The sequence below is a fragment of the Pogoniulus pusillus genome, chromosome 9 (genome assembly GCF_015220805.1).
Source record: "Pogoniulus pusillus isolate bPogPus1 chromosome 9, bPogPus1.pri, whole genome shotgun sequence".
Lineage (NCBI taxonomy): Eukaryota > Metazoa > Chordata > Aves > Piciformes > Lybiidae > Pogoniulus > Pogoniulus pusillus.
Genome location: NC_087272.1, coordinates 18,524,073 through 18,542,244, shown reverse-complemented (window position 1 = coordinate 18,542,244; position 18,172 = coordinate 18,524,073). Strand labels below are relative to the sequence as shown.

At 37.3% G+C, this 18,172-nt stretch overlaps 2 long non-coding RNA genes across 4 annotated transcripts in view; one reads left to right on the top strand and one right to left on the bottom strand.

The window, feature by feature from the left end:
- LOC135178149 (uncharacterized) overlaps positions 1 to 4,627 on the top strand; it is an 81,818-nt gene extending 77,191 nt beyond the window's left edge. For all 3 annotated transcript variants that reach the window (XR_010303385.1, XR_010303384.1, XR_010303383.1), the window contains 2 exons: positions 4,298 to 4,391; positions 4,471 to 4,627. This is a non-coding gene — a long non-coding RNA (uncharacterized LOC135178149). The remainder of the gene's footprint in view (positions 1 to 4,297; positions 4,392 to 4,470) is intronic.
- Positions 4,628 to 6,396: 1,769 nt separating this feature from the next.
- LOC135178155 (uncharacterized) lies at positions 6,397 to 17,358 on the bottom strand. The gene is made up of 3 exons (XR_010303393.1): positions 17,268 to 17,358; positions 9,627 to 9,692; positions 6,397 to 7,205 (listed from the first exon to the last, which is right to left on the bottom strand). It is a non-coding gene; the product is annotated as an uncharacterized LOC135178155 (long non-coding RNA).
- Positions 17,359 to 18,172: the final 814 nt, after the last annotated feature.

The window sequence follows — 18,172 nt, the reverse complement described above, 5'->3', positions numbered from 1 at the left end:
TTCCATGATAAATATACCATGGTATTATGTGCATAGAACTCACTACAGGGGTCTCTAAGTTCAGTTCATCAGAGATGATGAATACTTTTCAGTTGTTGTAATATTTCTTGACTTATTAAAAACAGATCTGGTAACAGTTTCAGTAACATTAAAGCCAATCCAACCCAGACAGTAGTCTCCAAAGTCCAAAAACATCCCTTTAAGCTTTCTCCATATCATATCAAAAAATCAATGAACGATTTTTCACTGTCAACCAACAGTAGAAAAACCATAGCCCTAACGGCTTTAAAAAAAAATAAAATAAAAGGTAAAATAACACCTTCTTAACTTCCAGACTTAATTAGCACTCAATCAAATTTAATTAGCCCCACTTGGAAGCACCAAAATAAAGTTGTGATGGTTTCTGAATTACCTGTCCCCCCACTCTTAAAAAGTCACCCAGACTAGACTCAGCCAGCTGGAAATTAAGGAATGAAGCTTACAGTTTAGCACAATATACAAGCAGATATTTACAGCTATATACAGAAAAATATGAGCTAAAAGTAATACAGAAACACAAACACCCTCCCAGAAATCAGAGTCTCCAGGAGGAGCTCCCTACCACCCTTCCACCTTATCCTAGAGTATGCCTTATGGTCAAGGTAAGTTTGGGGTTAGAAGCAGAAGAATTAGTTACACAGATCCAAGCAGAAGGGAAATACACTCTCCGAGAGACAGAGACACACACACTCTGTGTTGTATCTATGGTTGTGTTCTTGTTTTTACATGTCTCAGTAAGCCTACAAGTGAAGTAGATGTCACCATTGTTTCATTTCCTCAACCTACAATCTTTCTCATTAGAATATTCCAATTATCCTCAAACTAGCACAGCAGATGAACTGCCCTCCTGAGACCCTTGTCAGGCCTTTTCCTATGACTTTGTGTTCAATAAAAATACGAATATGCATTATTTCATATTGGACCATGACATGCAGAATCAAGGTACACATTAGCTGAGGTGAGCATCGCCATAAAGTATACACAAAATGGCCATTCCCCAAATCCTAAAGCAATCTTCATGTACAGCATGACAATTACAGTCAAAAAGAGCCTGCTACATTTGCTGTGTAAAGGAGACTGGAAAATGGTAACACTGCAGATACACACCAAAATGCAAAAGAAAATTACACCCATGGGACTGCTTTAGAATTATAAATTGGTATAATTTATCAGAGTTCATCTGCAATATGGAAAAGCCAACAGATGCAGAATTGAAACTGCCATCATTAGCACAAAATTTGTATTTTCATTCCTGACCTTCTCACATCTCTCAGTAACAAATAAGTGCATTAAATCTAAAGCTCTCAATCTCAGTATTTGAAATATTCATGTTATTGAAGGTAGGAATCCTTTATATGATTATGCTGAAGTGTGACAAAAAAATGGTTCCACTTAAGAAGAGCGAGAAATTATAACTACCAATTATAACAGCAGCAGAGTCTTATAAATAATTGGATAATCTCTGAAGTTGTACTGACAATAGTAAACCATCATGAACGCACTAGAGAAAATACAGTTCTGAGATTCACAGGACTTTTCAGTACAGAATCAGTTAATCAGAAGAGTATTGCCAGGTTAAAAGGAAGAACCAGTAACAGTTGGATAAACTGCAATTTTAAAATTAAAACATGCTACAAGCATTATAAAATAGCCTCATTGAGATAGCTGGCACACCACACTTACTGCCTCCTTTATTCCTTTTGTTGTTGTGCTGCCATTACATATTCCTCCCTCATGATATTTATTTGTTGTAATGTTCTCTGTGAGTCTTTCCCAAACACCCCCCCCCAACCACACACTTTCTTTCTATTAAAAGCAGGCATTGTAATTACATAGTGATCACGGGGTTGTCCAACATGGACTTTATACAATCATAGGCTCTTGTGTTTCCAAACACCTACATATATGTCTGAAGGTCTCAAAAAAAATCAGTCAATGTTATTTTACCTCCAGAGTAAACTGTCTGTTTTCACAGTTTGTTCAAATTTTCTACTGACTTTTTTAAAGATGAGAAAAATAACACTTAAAATCCTTTAAGATTTTAATTCTCTGACTGCCTCATAGGCTGGCAAAGTAATTCTTCATACTCTATGAAGAATCTGTCAAATCTTTCACAATGGATGAACAACACATTCTATTGTTTTTACCTTGGGATTTTATTCAGAGTCAAATAAACAGCTGATGCTCATTCCTTTTTCATAGGCCTTTGTCTCTTTCTCCTGTTTCTCCAGGCTGCAGCCTTTCTATGCTCTGATGGCACTGGCTGTTATTTTTCATCTCTTCTTAATTTTATTTGTTTTGAATGTTTTACTTTCAAGCTCATCATCTTACAGTGCCTGTGTTTTCCTTCAGCAGCAAATCTTTTTATAGCACTAGTCTCCATTTTCTACGTTCTTGAAGACTTTTCCATAAGCACTTCACACCTAAGCTCCTCCCATTTCCACACCAGCTCCATAGCCACCACGTCTTGGTCAAGCGAGACTATGGTCCCTCACTTCAAGATTAAAGAAGAACAAATTACCTCTTCTGTTATGGTTGCTATCTCCTCCATTTCCCAGATATGTAATGGCAGGAACTGTGTGAGACTTTTTTTTTTCTTTTTCAAAATGAATATCATTTATTAATTTTGATATTCAGGAATCTTGCTACCGACCACCATTTTTAATAATAGGTTTTTTACAACTGTCATGAAAACATTACATGGATGAGAACAGAGAATCTAGAGGCGCTTTTCGAGTCCCTCTAGTGGGCGAGCAGTATAATCGACTGCAAGAGCCTCTCTTCCAGTTCTGATAGTTTAATTTTTGTTGTATTTTGCTAGGTATTTCTTGTTATAGAACCTCTGTTTCCCACCTGTGTACTTTTCATGACTCTGTAAAGAACCTGATTAAAAATAGGCAATGCATCAAGATTAACTATATTAACATCAAAACTAATAAACTACATTAATTTGAAATAGTAAGAATCTTGCACCATACCACCACCACTCTGGGTCAAACAGGAGAGGAAAAGAAGACAAACAGAATCTGTCTGCCACTGCACTTGAATCAATAGGAACTAACAGAAACAGGAGCTCATCATCTGATAAAGTCCTATGTGATTGATTCAGTCTCCTGTTTCGGCTGTCAGTAAAACAGGTGGAGAATATAATTTCACAGGATCATAGGATATTAGGTGTTGGAAGGGACCCAAGGAGATCATAGAGCCCAACCCTGCTGCCAGAGCAGGACCACACAATCTAAGATCACAGAGGAATGCACCCAGACAGGCCTTGAAAGTCTCCAGAGAAGGAGACTCCACAACCTCTCTGGGGAGCCTGTTCCAGTGCTCTGTGACCCATACAGTAAAGAAGTTCCCCCTCGTGTTGAGGTGGAACCTCCTGTGCTGCAATTTACTTAATCTGTTATATTGTATTTATTAAAATAAGTAAAATGGATGAAAAAAAGACTGTAAATTAAATCAGTTAAGATTACCTGAAATAATTTACATTCACACCTAGTTTTGGTCAATTTACTTAGATCTATGTTGATTTACATTGTCTGAGAAACTTGTCTGTTCCTAGTGTATGGCATTAAAGAGGCCACATATCATATCAGACAGGGAAGCCAAGAGCTTGAAATGTGTGACAGGTTCTCCCCAAATATTTATTGCTGTTAATGGTTAGCTATTACGACTTTCATAGACTCATAGTTGAAAAAGATCTTTAAGATCATGGAGTCCAACCACTAGCTCTGCCAAATCTTGTGCTAAACTATGTCCCTTATCATCACATCTTTCAAACACCTCTGGATTCAACCACCTCCTGAGGCGTCTATTCCAGTGTTTGTGAAGCCTTTCAGTGAAGAACTTGCAGACATTGCTTCTCATCTATGAGGCAGTTGTAGAGAATAATCATTCTTCTCTCAACCTCCTTCTCTCTAGAGAGTTCAAAATCACATACAATATAATTTCCTTGTTTATAAAAGCTTCTTTTTGATAAATATCAGAAACTGATATGAAAGACTTATAGTTTATATTGAAATTCAAAGGCATTTTAACCTTTGCTAATAGTTTGGAGAATGCAGTAAGAAAATCTTATTCTAGGAAAAAGTTTTGTGGAGTATTTTTGTGGGGTTGTGGGAAGAGGTTTATTTGGTTGTGTTTTTTTCAAAAGAACAACAAAATTTCCTTAATGTTTCACATAATCTTTTCACCTGTATCTCTCATCACAATGACATATGTTTAGCAGTAGCTTTGTTTTCTTATTCATTTTATACAGAATATTAAGATATGTTCCTAAACAGACACAAAATATTTACAGAGATACCAATATAAACTATGCCAGCACATCAATTTCCCTTTAATAAGGCCAGGTAAGTAAATCTTAACTGGCTCTGAAAAAAAAAAAAATCTGTGAAGTTTTTTTCTCAGTGCTCACTTCAGCTCTGTTAGCTTATAGGAGAAAAAGGTGAGGGTTGCTGTGGAGAGGACAGATCCTGACCTGAAGCTGTTCAGTCTCCCCAGGACTACAGGAAACACAGTGACTCTGCAGGTGTCAGTTTGTGCCTTACTTATCAAGACCTAATAAAATTTCATTAAACCTTCTCGATATTTCTTGCGTTTATTATAGCTGAGTCATCAGAGGTTCATGTAAAGATCTGGTGATTTACTAGTTTTGCATGGATGGCTTGAAGAGGTGCAAGTTTTGGTCTCCTGAAAAAGCCTTTCTTTTGCATAATTCACTGGGTTTGTACAATAAGGTAAAACCACAGAAAATTTGCATCCTGTTTAGGACTTGCCCCATGAACATCTTACACTCTTAGCTAAAAGTCTGAATCCAATTAATCATAATCATGTTTCTATTGCAACAAATGGTCTCTATCCATTAATAATATTTTCCTGATAGATATAGAAGCAGACCTTCTGCATATAAGAGTATAGGAAACAAAAGCCAAAGCTTTTGACAGATAGTATGCTGTAGTTTTCAGGGTATCTGCCATTCTCACTTATGATCATGCTGTTAGTCTGAACTCTATTTACTGAATACAATCATCAAAATTATATAAATGTGATCTTTCTACTGCTATTGATCTTTCCACTGAATTTCAGCATGAGCATTCTCTGACCTTGAGACCACTCTATCATTCTGTTTCCACGAGAAACTGCTTTCCTGATCTCCTGATCTTTATAACTTTTCCAATTCCACTTTTATTTCACACGTTCCAGTTTAAGTGAGGAAAAAAAAGGTAAAAATCAGTCAAACAAAGAGGCCATTGCATTAAAAAAAATACTTAGAAGGTGTGAAGATCTTTCTTGGGCTCAAGTGAAATACATTTTTTCTAGACTTTCACCTTTTATTTTGAAGTCTGAAGTGGGCAGATGGAGTCTTCACAAGAAGGAAGGTTCTCAGCAATGCCAGCTTATTGACATTGTTGAAAATAAAAGAAACAGGAAAATAGTGTAATGTGGGTGGGGTTTTAGTTTTAAACTGAAGATGTTTGAGCTTTCTTGAACTGAGTTTGTACAGTCAGAGTGTATTTTTCACAACAGCTAGCAACACAGCTCTTCTAAATATTAAAACACAGCGTTGTCTGCATTTTCTCTGATCAGTGAGTTACAGGGTTTTTTTTCTTATTTCATTTTGTTCAAGATTTGTTTTAGTTATTCTGTGATGTTAGAATATACTGGGCCCTCCTTGCCAAAGAGAAAACCAAACCAAACCATTATTTTTGTGTTTTCAACAGCATACATTCAACTAGCTACACTTTTCCCCTGTCAGTGCCAAAAGTTTCCAACAATCCATTAACTAGGAAATAAAACTAATATTTCACCACTTTACTATGAATGTCTTCTTTGCTGTTCAGGAGCACAAACCATGGGTATATGACCTCTGCAAATTCACAAGAAAAACTGGCTCACACTAAGTTTTAATTTTAAAGATCATGAAAAGTGTCCAGGAAAAGAAATAGAAACATACTGTGTTAGTAGCTATATATGTTCCATGTATTTGTTTTCTTTCAACTGCACATGATAGACAGCGTGTTACCATTAACCATTACAATGCATTTAACATACCCAGAAAATATTTTATTTTAATTGTACTTTTCAGTTTCTGCATGTGATTGTTGGGGAGTTACCCCCTCCACAGACACAATGAAATCACCCAGACTAAACTCAGTGGGCTGGGAGTTAAGGAATGAAGCTATATTTACATCTTAGCACAATTTACAAGCATATATACACACAATATACACAAATACAATTATATATCAGTTACAAGTAATACAGAAACACAAAATCCCTCCCAAAACAATCTGAGTGCCAGGAGGGTCCCGACGCAAGCCTACTTCCTCTTCCCCCCCCTCCCTTTTCCTCCCTTCAGAAATAACCAGATCAATCCCTGTATATCTCATGTGATAAATATGGAGAGATCTGAGGTGAGATGTCAAAAAGATGACATGGAGGTTAGGTTAGAGTTAAGGCAGAAGCAACCACACAGACCACGAGAGAGAAAAGGAGAGAACTGAGATGTGTGTAAGAAGTGAATGTCTTATCTATATTTTGACTGGTTGCATTTCTCAGCAGAATGACTGATTTAGGGTACTGTTGTTTTTTTCTTTCTTCTCACAGATAAGGATTTCTCTCAGTAAAATATTCTAATTAGCCTCAAACCAGCACACTGCAATATACACTGAATTTCATAATCACCAAATTATTTAAAAGTTGATTCTAACATACAATGTAATACTTGGTCAAATGTCTTAGTAGAAGCAATCAAGGTGTTCATACACTGTTTCTTGATTGCATTCGAGTAGATGAGGACATTATTTTTAATAAGATGCAGTCAGCAGCAGAACACAGGTAGAGACAATGCTCCAGGACTTTTTTCAGCCTTTCAAAACACAGATGAGACCTTCATGAGTTTTCAGGTGTTGTGCTTTATTATTTAATCAAAACTGATACTGTTTTATAACATCTAAACATGCACCACAAGCATTTTCATGCAGTTAGGAGTCACATAACCACAAAGATTGATGATGAAAGGCACCTGTGAAGGTCATCTTGTCCACTTTCAACCTTGCCCACTCAAGTAGGGCCCCTTGGAGTGGAGATAATAGCCCTACAGAGAGCTGTGTCCAGATAGCATTTGAGTATCAGTAAGCAAATGTAGTTCAGTGTTCATAATTCTGCATAGTAAAATTGTGGGTACAGAGCTGGAGTTATTGGAAGATGGAGATATTAGGATCACACTAAATTGCCATTTCTAGATAGGTATGCGTTGCCCATGCTTGTGAATTCCACTGTGAAGAATTGACAGTGTTTTAAAGATAGCATAGTAAAGGCTTTCATGCCACCTGACTTCGGGAACTTAAGCTCTCAAACTGAAAAACTAAGTCAAGTACTCTTCCTAGTATTTTCTACTCATTGGAGATTCTTTGGATTACTACCTAACTCTCTAGTTTACCCGTTGAGGGAACCTAGGGACAATAACCACTACTTCAACCTGGTGGTTATGACATCTCCCAAGCTAGTCCAGAGATAGGAAACAGGAGCAGAAGGTATTGTACAGCATGCCTGCAGCTCCTCACTCATATTAGCTAAGAAGTACCACATGATTCAACTCTGAGTTATTAGCATTCTAACTGATTCATGTTCACTAGCTGATAGTATTCTGAGTTAAAATTATTCCTGATATATGGCACAATATGAATAAAACCTATATAAAACCACTTTGTGCTAGAATGGATGTCATTAGAAACAACTGGAGGGCTCTCAGATGCAAAGGTAAGAAATATTTGTATAAAGTTTTCTAATCATACCTGTGAGTCTCTTTCTTATTCTAAACATATTTAAGAGTAGTAGGAAAACTCAATATGTGTGTGTGTGTCTTATTTTACTTCTCAGTTCTTAAGCCACTACAGTGATTTGACATACTTTTTCCTTAGCCAACATGTATTTAAAAGACAAGGAAGCTGATTTATTTCCATGCTAGTAGCTTTGATTCAGTTTTACTGAGTCCAAGATACTTAGAATCATAGAATCAACCAGGTTGGAAGAGACCTCCAAGATCATCCAGTTCAACCTATCAGCCTGTCATCCTATTTCAGGATGACAGCCTTGTTTAAAGTTTACCAAAGTCACTTAGGTCAGTAATTGGTACTGTGAAGGCATTTCCACTTCCAAACCTGAAACTGGAAACTACAAGCAAATATTTTATGGAAATGTAAGAATATTACAGTATGTGAAGGTATGGAGAGATTCATCACAGTGTTGCTGCAAGCTCTTCTCAGGGAGTGAAAAAAGCTCCACTTTTGTATATTGTGCTTTTATTCACTAAAATGAATATTTTAATCTACAGGAGAGTTCATGTTGTTCTGTCAGAAGAGTTGTGTAAATACACTTCCTCAGAATGTATTTACATTCTGTAAGTATTTGAATACATGTACTTACACGTGTTAAAATATTTACAAGTAAACGCTTCTACACGCTGCGTACAGGGAAACCTAAATTGTCAACCGGAATCTTGGGATTAAATATAGCCGCTCCAATTTCAGCAGCCTCTCCTGTCTTTTCTTATTCTTTCCTTTTTGGAAAGTCTGTACTTTACCCTTCACTACCTCAACCTTTCCTCCATTCAGTGTCACTTTTCTTTCCCTTTGGGTCAGGAAATTAGCAAGCTTCCATACCTACTTCTCAGTGTTCTCTCGTTAGCCTCCCTCTAAAAGAAATTGAGTTCTCTGTGGCATAGCACAGTCAGACCACAAATGCTAATAGTGTAATTTAAAAATTATTCAGAACAGCATTACTGAAAACTGTGCTTGAGTGGCTCAAAACTACTGTTCTCATTATCAAGATGCTTTTTCTGTGCCAACTGAAAGAGAAAAATCAGTGTATCTTTATAATAAAAGGTGCAAAAATGTAAGGAGGAAAATGCAGCAGTAACAATAAAACACTGAAATATTGTGTCAGTGCTTTGCTCTGACAGAACTGCAGTTAAAACAAGTTTTGACATAGACTTCAGCAAGAAAAGCCCTCAGCTTGTGATAACTAATGTCTTTTTCTTTGTTTGCTCGTTGTGACAAGTCTCTGAACATATATTACCTGCTGTCTGCCAGTGGCAAATATATAAGATGCTGACATTAGAGTTGTTTCCCTTCAACGTCTGTGCAACATTTTGTGCACTTTATGACTTCATGTTTGGGTTAGGATATGAGGGTTCTAAAAGCACAGTATCCCCACGTGGGACACTCCTGCTTTTCATGAACAAAATTAAATAGCCTGCACGGGATTTTGAACCCAACACTTTTTTTTCACTCTCTTTTTTTTTTTTTTTTTAATGTCAGTAGGATTTCGAACCCAACACTTTTTTTTTCTCTCTCTTTTTTTTTACATTGCAGTAGGATTTCAGCTGAGCATGAGGTAGAGACGCTTGTCTAAATTACTGTGCTCTGAAAGTACATGACAGCTAAAAGGTAGACTACCCATGGCTAAATTAAAGGTGACACACATGAATACATTCACTTATTAAGACTTTTAAATTCTTAGCCTCTTCACTGAAATAAGCAGACATGCTAACCTCAGAGCTTCAAGAAAAAAAATTAACTCACTGTACTCTGTGATGACTCTTTTTTGGCCTCAAAGATGTCCTCCAAATATTTTTCTCTTTATGTGCTCTGCAAGCAATGAGAGGGAAAGCATAATAACACACCCCATGAGTTTTCATATGACCTTGACATTTGACAAAGCTGTTACATTCAATAACAACAGAAAGGTGGGCAGTAAACTGGTTGTGCAGACAAGTGAATCCCCTTGTCATTGCTGTAAAGCCTGAAAACTGCTTGGATTTATGCTAGAAGGATTGCAGGTTTGGAAATGCATCAGGTTGATACACCAATATTGCTAACTCCTAACAACATGGTCATGTTATTGACAGTTGTCCTGTTAACTGCTTTCAAATGCACCACCATTTACAGATTAAGGAGTAAAGGTAGTATTTTGATAGGTTATTTTGGAGTATTGTGCTTTAATGTTAGTCTGGTTTTATTTGGACTGTTTACTTTTTTTGTTAAGCTAGTATTACACCATTTCACTCTTTCACAGTCTCCAATCAGCACTGTGCGTTTACCAAGGACAAAAACAGAGGACGTGCAATTAAAATTGTTTTAAGTAACCACTTCTATTATGTGAAGTGCTGCAAGAACTTATCATGCCTTTAAATCTAGGATGAAGCCTTTCTTGGCCTTAATATCATGATCTATTTCTGCCACAGCTACTCAATCCAAATATGTATAGGTGGGGCTGAATCTTCTTTGATGCACTGAATTATTCAATTCAAACTCAAGAAAACTAAACATGCTAAAAATATCTAAGTGCAAAAGTACCTGTACTAAAAATTACTTCACCTAACAATCTCAAACTGGACTAGTTGACTTGCTCTGCTGCAAACAAATACAAATTCATTTTGATATATATTTTATGTTGCATCCCTTTAATATTGTGTGGGGTTTTTTTGTTTGTTTGTTTTTCTTTTTGACAGGAATAATTCAAGTAATGAGGACAAAATGAGATCTAACACTGTAGTTACCTCAAACCAAAAGAAATTAGCCAAATAGCCTGTCTGCTCTTAGTAATTAGGAGTTACACTGGTTTTATTATCTTGAGTGACTTCAGCCCAGCTCTCAGGACTGGACATACATGCCCCAAGCTACATTTTTTGTCTCGCTAAGTACATGACTAGCCATTACCTATAACAATATAATCAAACAAATGAAGCAAATACAAAAATACCATTCTTAGCTGATAAATTAACAAAACCAACAATTACATTATTTGACCCATGTGCAACTTGTGCATACTTTTAAATCCAATCCCAGTGACTAGGGCACAAGTATTCACGTCAGAAAGAACAAGGTTTGAGCCTCTTTATATGAAATATGGAAACATATACACTGATGCTTTGACACAAAGGTTATAGATATTTCCATAACTACACATTGGATAATGGTGATGTTATTAACTCTGTCCACCTATTGTACCCATAGTGTATAACTCTACAATAATTATTCACAGATAATTCATATTAACATTCCAAGAAAAATCAACACAATACTTAGATTTTCCCTTTTCTTTAAAAGTAAATTTTCATCAAAATAATGAATAACATTTACAAACACTGAATCACCAGATTTTGACATACGTTGTAGGATGGCTCTGCAAGAGAAGGTGTAAACGACAAATTTGTTTTAAATTTGCATGACCCACAACTTGAAACATTTTCCCTATGTGAATTACAAGATGATCTCAGAAAGTTATAAAATACAGCAAGTCTCATGTAACCTTGGTCCTTATAGCAGATGCAGTGCTGTCAAGAGAAACTACACAGCTGTGGTTTCAGCTGATGTCACTGAAAAAAGAAAATTCCACAGCTTAAGGAGTATGTGAACCACATACATGATTCATTTAGAGTTCGAGACACCGTGTTAAATTTGGTGCCTGGCTCAAGTGCTAACTTTTTAAAATAAAACACTAAAAAAAAAAAAATTCTCAGAGAAGACTGTAAAAATGAGGAAGAAAACTGTAGTCAAAGACTCTGGGAACAGAAACAAAATTAAAAACAAAAACACACAAACAAACAGAAACCCCCAAAAAAATCAAGAAACCAAACCCAACCAACAAACAAAAGAAAACAATGAGAAAGACCTGCATATTCTACTCTAAAGAAGCACCCAGTCCCAAATTCTCCATGACTGAAACCCTGACTCACTGACAGAGATTTGAATCTAGCTCTTGATATTGAACTAGACTACTAATAATTTTGTTGTCAGTAATAACAAGTGATGTTATTTTTAAAGAAAAAAGATAGCTGCATTATCTGGAAATAAAGAGTGGCTTAAAACTGGTAATATATATACTTTAACTTCCTCAGTGGTTTTAATCTAGAAAACAGAAACCAAAGCAATCCACAATATTATCAAGTATTAGTATGATTTAAGTGTTTTTAATGATTTTATATCCTTGTTATACATAAATGTCATTTTGCAAATTGTATTCTGTACCAAATTTCTACTTTATGAGGTGCTAATCTTTAGTTTAATGAAAAAAAAATCCAAATCAGCTAAATTTGAATTGCAGTACTCTTGCATAGCTTGTGTCAGTGTGTGGGATAATGACCCACTTGTCTTTTTTGCCTGACCTTTTCAGCACATGGGCTAGACAGAGCTAGTGCTTCAGCCTCTGAGCTTCCCTGACAGTGCATACTAATTCCAAAGGGTAAAGTAAGGAGTATCAAACTGGTAAGGCTATATATAAATTGTGCATGAAGACAGGGCTGCACCACCACTTCGAGGTGGAATTTTAGGCACAGCCTTGTAGACAAATGAGATCCAGAAGGCATTGCCTTCCAGTTGACTCAGTTTTGATCTGAGCTACATGGCTGACACATTCTCACTCTGGTATTCACATGCCTATTTTATACAACTCTAGATCTGTAAGAGCACATCATGACAGGGGCGGGGAGGAGGATAAGATTCAGCAGTTATAGCAAGAAAAAAAATGTTACAAAAATGTACTCTAGTTTCCTTAGTGAGAGTTTACCTTTTCAAACATATGGCAAGTCAAGATGCTTCTACTTGTTTTGAAACACCCTGCACTGCAACATAAGTAAATGCTTAAACCCTTCACTGATATGAATCAGTGCCAATTGTCCTGATAAATGAGGTATCTCCAGATTTAGTTGAGTAAACAAGGAGAATTGAATTTGGCCCATGAGAAGCTGAAGGTAGTCATCATCTTGTAGGAATAGAGCCAAAGTCTGGGCATTCCCAAAGCTGAAGAAAGCAGACAAAGCATATGCTGCTTCTTATGAACTAAATGTCACACTTGTCTTCTAAAGCTGCCTTTATTCTAAGTTTGCTATTATTTGTTTCCCCACAGTTCCCATAGTAACTATAAAAATTTCATTTCTACTCTAAATATTTAAATCTGTTAACATTTTTGAGAGTAAACACAAAGGAGCTATGTGATTACCCTGTTTCAGGCTTCACTGGAAGGTTGTATCTGGCTGCAACTGTTTTTGCATTTTGAAGTGTAGCTATTGCTTAGTAACTTCAAATATATTGCTTCTGTGATAATTTAATTGTTCCAAGAAGAGCTAGTTACAACACATTAGTGAACCACTAGCTACTGGAGTGTTCCTTCATAGTTAGTTGTTCTTGCAGGCTCAAACATTTAGGAATCAAGGAGCATCATTTCATCAGGGAGCTAGAATTTTTCAAGCATTTCCTGTGTTTGAGCTGACATCACTTTAAGTATCAGCACTTTCTCAGTTGTGATTAAAATTGGACATTGACATGGAAGGCTGAAATAGGCAAAAATAGGCCTAAATATGTCCTGGCTTGCCCAGATGTGTTTTCTGCTCTCCCTTTTTCTGCTGTTGGGAGAAGAAACCGTGGGAAAGGAGGACAAAAGGCCTGGCATTACCAAGTCTTCTCTCCTTCTAAACTTATTTACAGGGTCCCTGCACTTGTTTATACACTCATTAGTGTTCTGCCCTAAAACGGTAAAAGTAAGCCCTGACTTCACCTAATATGGTTTTCTAAATGCCATTCTGCTTAACCCATCTGTGGCCAAAGAACCACTAGTGTCAGGATGCACTGATAAAGAGAGGTGAGCAGGTAAAGACAATGTGCCCTGCCATTGCTCTGCCTCAATGTGCTTCTGCTGCTACTCTGCCTCAATGAGCTTCTTCCATTGCTTTCTGCCTTTGCATCCTGCCATGCTCTGCTAAACTATAAACTAGCTCTGCTACATAATAACAAGCCCTGATGCTTCGTGTTTCTCTACTTGGAAGCCTTAATTTACCAGGGAAGAGGTTTTAAACGCCTTCATGCAATAGGCTTGCTTAGCCAGTGTGACATTGTGACTGTCTGCACACCTGCAAGACATCCTGCCTGCACACCTGCAAAGTTCCATGTCAAGTCTGAAGCCAAGAGGAACCAGGATCAGTTCAGGGATCATCTACCTCTCTCCCAGCAACCCTGTTAATGCCTAAAACTAGAAGGCTGAGAAGACACTGACAGAACTCCCTATATTTGGGTTCTGTCTGACAACTGTAGTTAGCCCTGGGAGTCAGGAGATATAATTTTTTTGAGTAAATACTCAAAAGCCTCTCTAAAAGAACTCTGCAGTTCTCTATATCTAATACCTACTCCTCCTCTGCTGCTGGCATTTCCTCTGACTTTTTTTATTCTATTTCCTCACTCTGTCCAAAACAAACAAACAAAAGGCTAATTGCCTTGCATAAGCTGATAATTTCTTTTCTTCTCATTCCTCCATCTGTCCACAGGCTAACCTGTCCCACTGTTTAAGTGTGATCTTCTAGAAAAATGAGGAAGTCTTGATGGCTGATGTAAGAATGCTGAATGTATCTGAGATCGACAAGTCCATTAGTCTGAATGCAAGTTACACACGTGTGTATTCATCTTAAGTAAACAACAAAGATCAGAAAGTGAAGTGTCATTACTTGTTTCAGAATTTGTTTGAAATCTACCAGGCCTTCATGTAAGATATTAATTCACTGATTTGTGGAACATGACAAGAGAATAAACCCCAAAATATATCAGATAATAGTATTTTGGTTTTTTTTCTTCTCGGGCAGAATGGAAATACTGGATTGAATGCTGAAATACATTAACAGACACAAAAACTGTAAAAAGAAGGCAAAATATTTTATCTTAACGCCCTGTCCTACCCCTTTGATCTCATTCATAATGGAAAGTATATGATGGAATAGAAAATCTAGAGATAATATTCCATAACTTGCTCAAACTATACAGCACACATACTTTCAAGTGGCTAAAGGAAAATATTTACATTCAGAATCAAAGTTTTTATTACACACAAAGAAAAGAAGAGAGAGCAGAAGCTTTAGAGTTTCTTTCAGGTGCTACTTGCCTGAATCAGAAACTGTATCTTTAAAAAAATCCAAACCACAGATCAATTGCATGGAAGGCCCAAGCAGGGGCACAGTAGATTGGTTGGAAAACTGCTAATCAGGAATAATTTTACATAATATTCTAGCTTGAGTATGATTTGAGTTAGCAATGAAGAAAAGCTAATATAATTTCATGGTTGTTTAGTGGCCTGTGTGACACTTAGGGAGAATCATTTCATATGTATTCAATTTGCAATGGGCAATATTTCATGTGAGACCTTCAGACAGTAATCCCAGTAGAGCTACTAAGGATTAAAGGGACGGTCTGCCTCCCTGAAGTAATTCTAGCTCAGGGCAAGGCTGACTAAAACAGTAGCACAGGGATTTGTACTCTTCCTGAGCACCCTGTGTCATATGAGGAGGCAAAGGCAGGGAGTACAATGAAGTGGTATGCCTTATAAATAAAACAAAATCTTACAACATATCTCCTTAAAATCTGGCCAGCTAAAATAGTTTTTCATTTACTTATGCTGACAGGTGACTTCCTTTGACTTTGACAAATTATTTTTGGTCCCTTGAAGCAAGATTCTAAAGGAATTAAAGTATGAATAAGGCAAAAAGAAGATACTTATTATTTTTTGGGTAACTTTAGTGTTGATATAGGACCAATAACAGTAGATGCATAAATAAGACAAAGTAAATTATAAACAATTTTTTTTTGCTAGAATTTTGTTTCATCATCATCACTGTTTAAAAGATTTTTAGAATTGGTTATTACCCAAACTGTGAGGCAGCCATTTTCACTGGGAAAGCTGATATGCTTGCCTGCTTTCAATCATCTTAATTCATAAACACAACAGAGAGGGTGGGGGTAAAATGAAGAGCAGGGATATAATTGATTTATAAACATAACAAGCAGAACATGTAAACACCTTCTCTAAAATCTTAAATAATTAGTCATGGAACAATATATTATCAAACGTAAGAGAAGAGAACCACTGTGTCTAGAGCCAAACCTGATGAAATCTGAATGAGACGGTCAGCAACATTTATAGCATCTACATACTTCAAAATAAAATTGAAGTATGGAAAACATGTTTCCAACATCTATGACTTTCATTGCTGTAACTTCCAAATGAAATTTATGAGAAAAATATTGTCAGAATTCTTACCAAAAAACCCAAACATCTTCATATAATTCTTCAATACTCAATGTATTCAATACTCAATGTATTCCATGAAGAATCTTCTAAGACTTTATTAACATAAATGGACAACTGAGTGCAAATTATCCGAGTACAAACAAAGACAAATTAATCAAATTAGCATACAAGACAAAGTGTCTCAGATGCATTTCATAAAGAACAGAATTACAGTAGTGTACACCCTGATGCTCACAGTTGCATAGATCAAAGGGAAAGAGAGGAGAAAGCTCTGAAGGTTAAGATTCTTTGCCTATTATAATTTTTCCCTAAGGAATGATGTCACTCAAAATGTCTATTCAGACATCTCCTTTATGAAGCTGGGACTGCAGTTTAGCAAGGCATATTCACCAGATTGAAAATGGTAGCAAAATGCTGGAATTTATCTCTTGGCATCCTCACCTGACTCTCTGAGTAACTCCTAACTTCATTCTATCAATATTAGAGGAAATAATTGACTTAAGCTACTCTCTGCCCAAAAATACACATGAAATCACTTTCAGGTGTAGAAAAGAGACGACACTGGAAGAAGAAATACAGGAAAAAGCAATAACATGTTGGAGCTCTCCTAAAAGCCATTAAGAGCCGAGTCATTTCTCAGCCATGTCTGAACTGTGTAAGGTATCACTGTATAGACATGCCCCAACAAGCACTGAAACTGTTGATACAGCATACTAAGTGGTCTTATTGTTTTAGATTCCAGACAGAATGTAAACATATTTGTACAGCAATAATACGGTTAATCTCTCCTAGATGATAAGTATGGTTAATCCCACCTATATGACTAATCTCACCCTTCAGGCAGGCGGTTAGGTTCTGTTATGAAGGGGGCTAGCTGAAATGTGAGTTTGGGGTAAAACGCAATGAGGCCGCTTTAAAAGTTATTTTAAAACGTATTAATATACACAAAATAACTCCCCCAAACTTATTTACAGCTATCCACACAGGTTCTTTGATGCGGTTAGCAGACCTGTTTTACAGAATGTCGTCGTACAATGGAATTTTTACAAGGTTTCAGAAAGTATCTTTAAGAGAGAGTCCGGCGGCTTAATTCACCGCTTGCGAGGTTAATTAAAATCCTTTAGCAACTGGAACAAAGAATTCGGAATACTCACCAGTCCTAACGTCCGTGGCCCAAGACATACGCAGCAAAATATTCAGTGGAAGTCCTGTGGCGAATTCCACCTGGGCTGCAAAGTGCAATCAGCTGCTGGCTGAGGCGGCTGAGGCGCCTGAGGCGACGGGCGGGCGGGCGGGCAGCAGGTGAGCGAGGAAGGAAGGCGCACGCAAGCAACTTGCCCACCTGCTCACCCCCAGTTACAGGGTAACGGCCGAGGCGCATTGGCCACACACTCACCCAATCACCTCAGTAGACCCAAAAGGCAGAGCCCGCAGGCTGCTGTCTCCCGGCGGCGGGGGGCGCGTAGGCCTTGCACGCGGCCGGGGCCCGGGCCCTAGGAAACCGCTCTCAGGCGAGCGGCAGGCGAACAGCACAGGGCATGCCTCAGCCTGGTCTGTGCCCTTTGGGACTATTCGCCACAGGTCCGCACAAAAACGTCGTGCTGTCTCTTTCTTCAAGGGCTGACTCCACAAGCTGGCTTCACCTGGAGAACAATTTCCAGAAAACATTCCTATCCAGCTGCAGCAATATTCTGCTGTTTTAATTCGCAAAGCAAATGGCAAAATGGATTCATGACCTCTTTTCGTAAATATTTAAGCCACAAGGGTAGAATAGCAATGATTCGAATAAAAACACAGTGAAAAAACCACTGATAAGAAGGAGGAAAACACACAGGTAGCTCGGAATTCTCACCATCTTTTGCATGTATGAAAAACATGGAAAGGTAGCGATGTGTTGGGCTCTTCTAATAATTCATGTATGTATCATGGTAAAATACTCCTATTTTCTCCGTAGTGACACTGATACATATGTTGTATATGCATACACACATTTATATTGTAACCTGGGTTTTAAAACCAGGAATACAGGGAGCATAATGGTAGCTTTAAATAAGGGGGC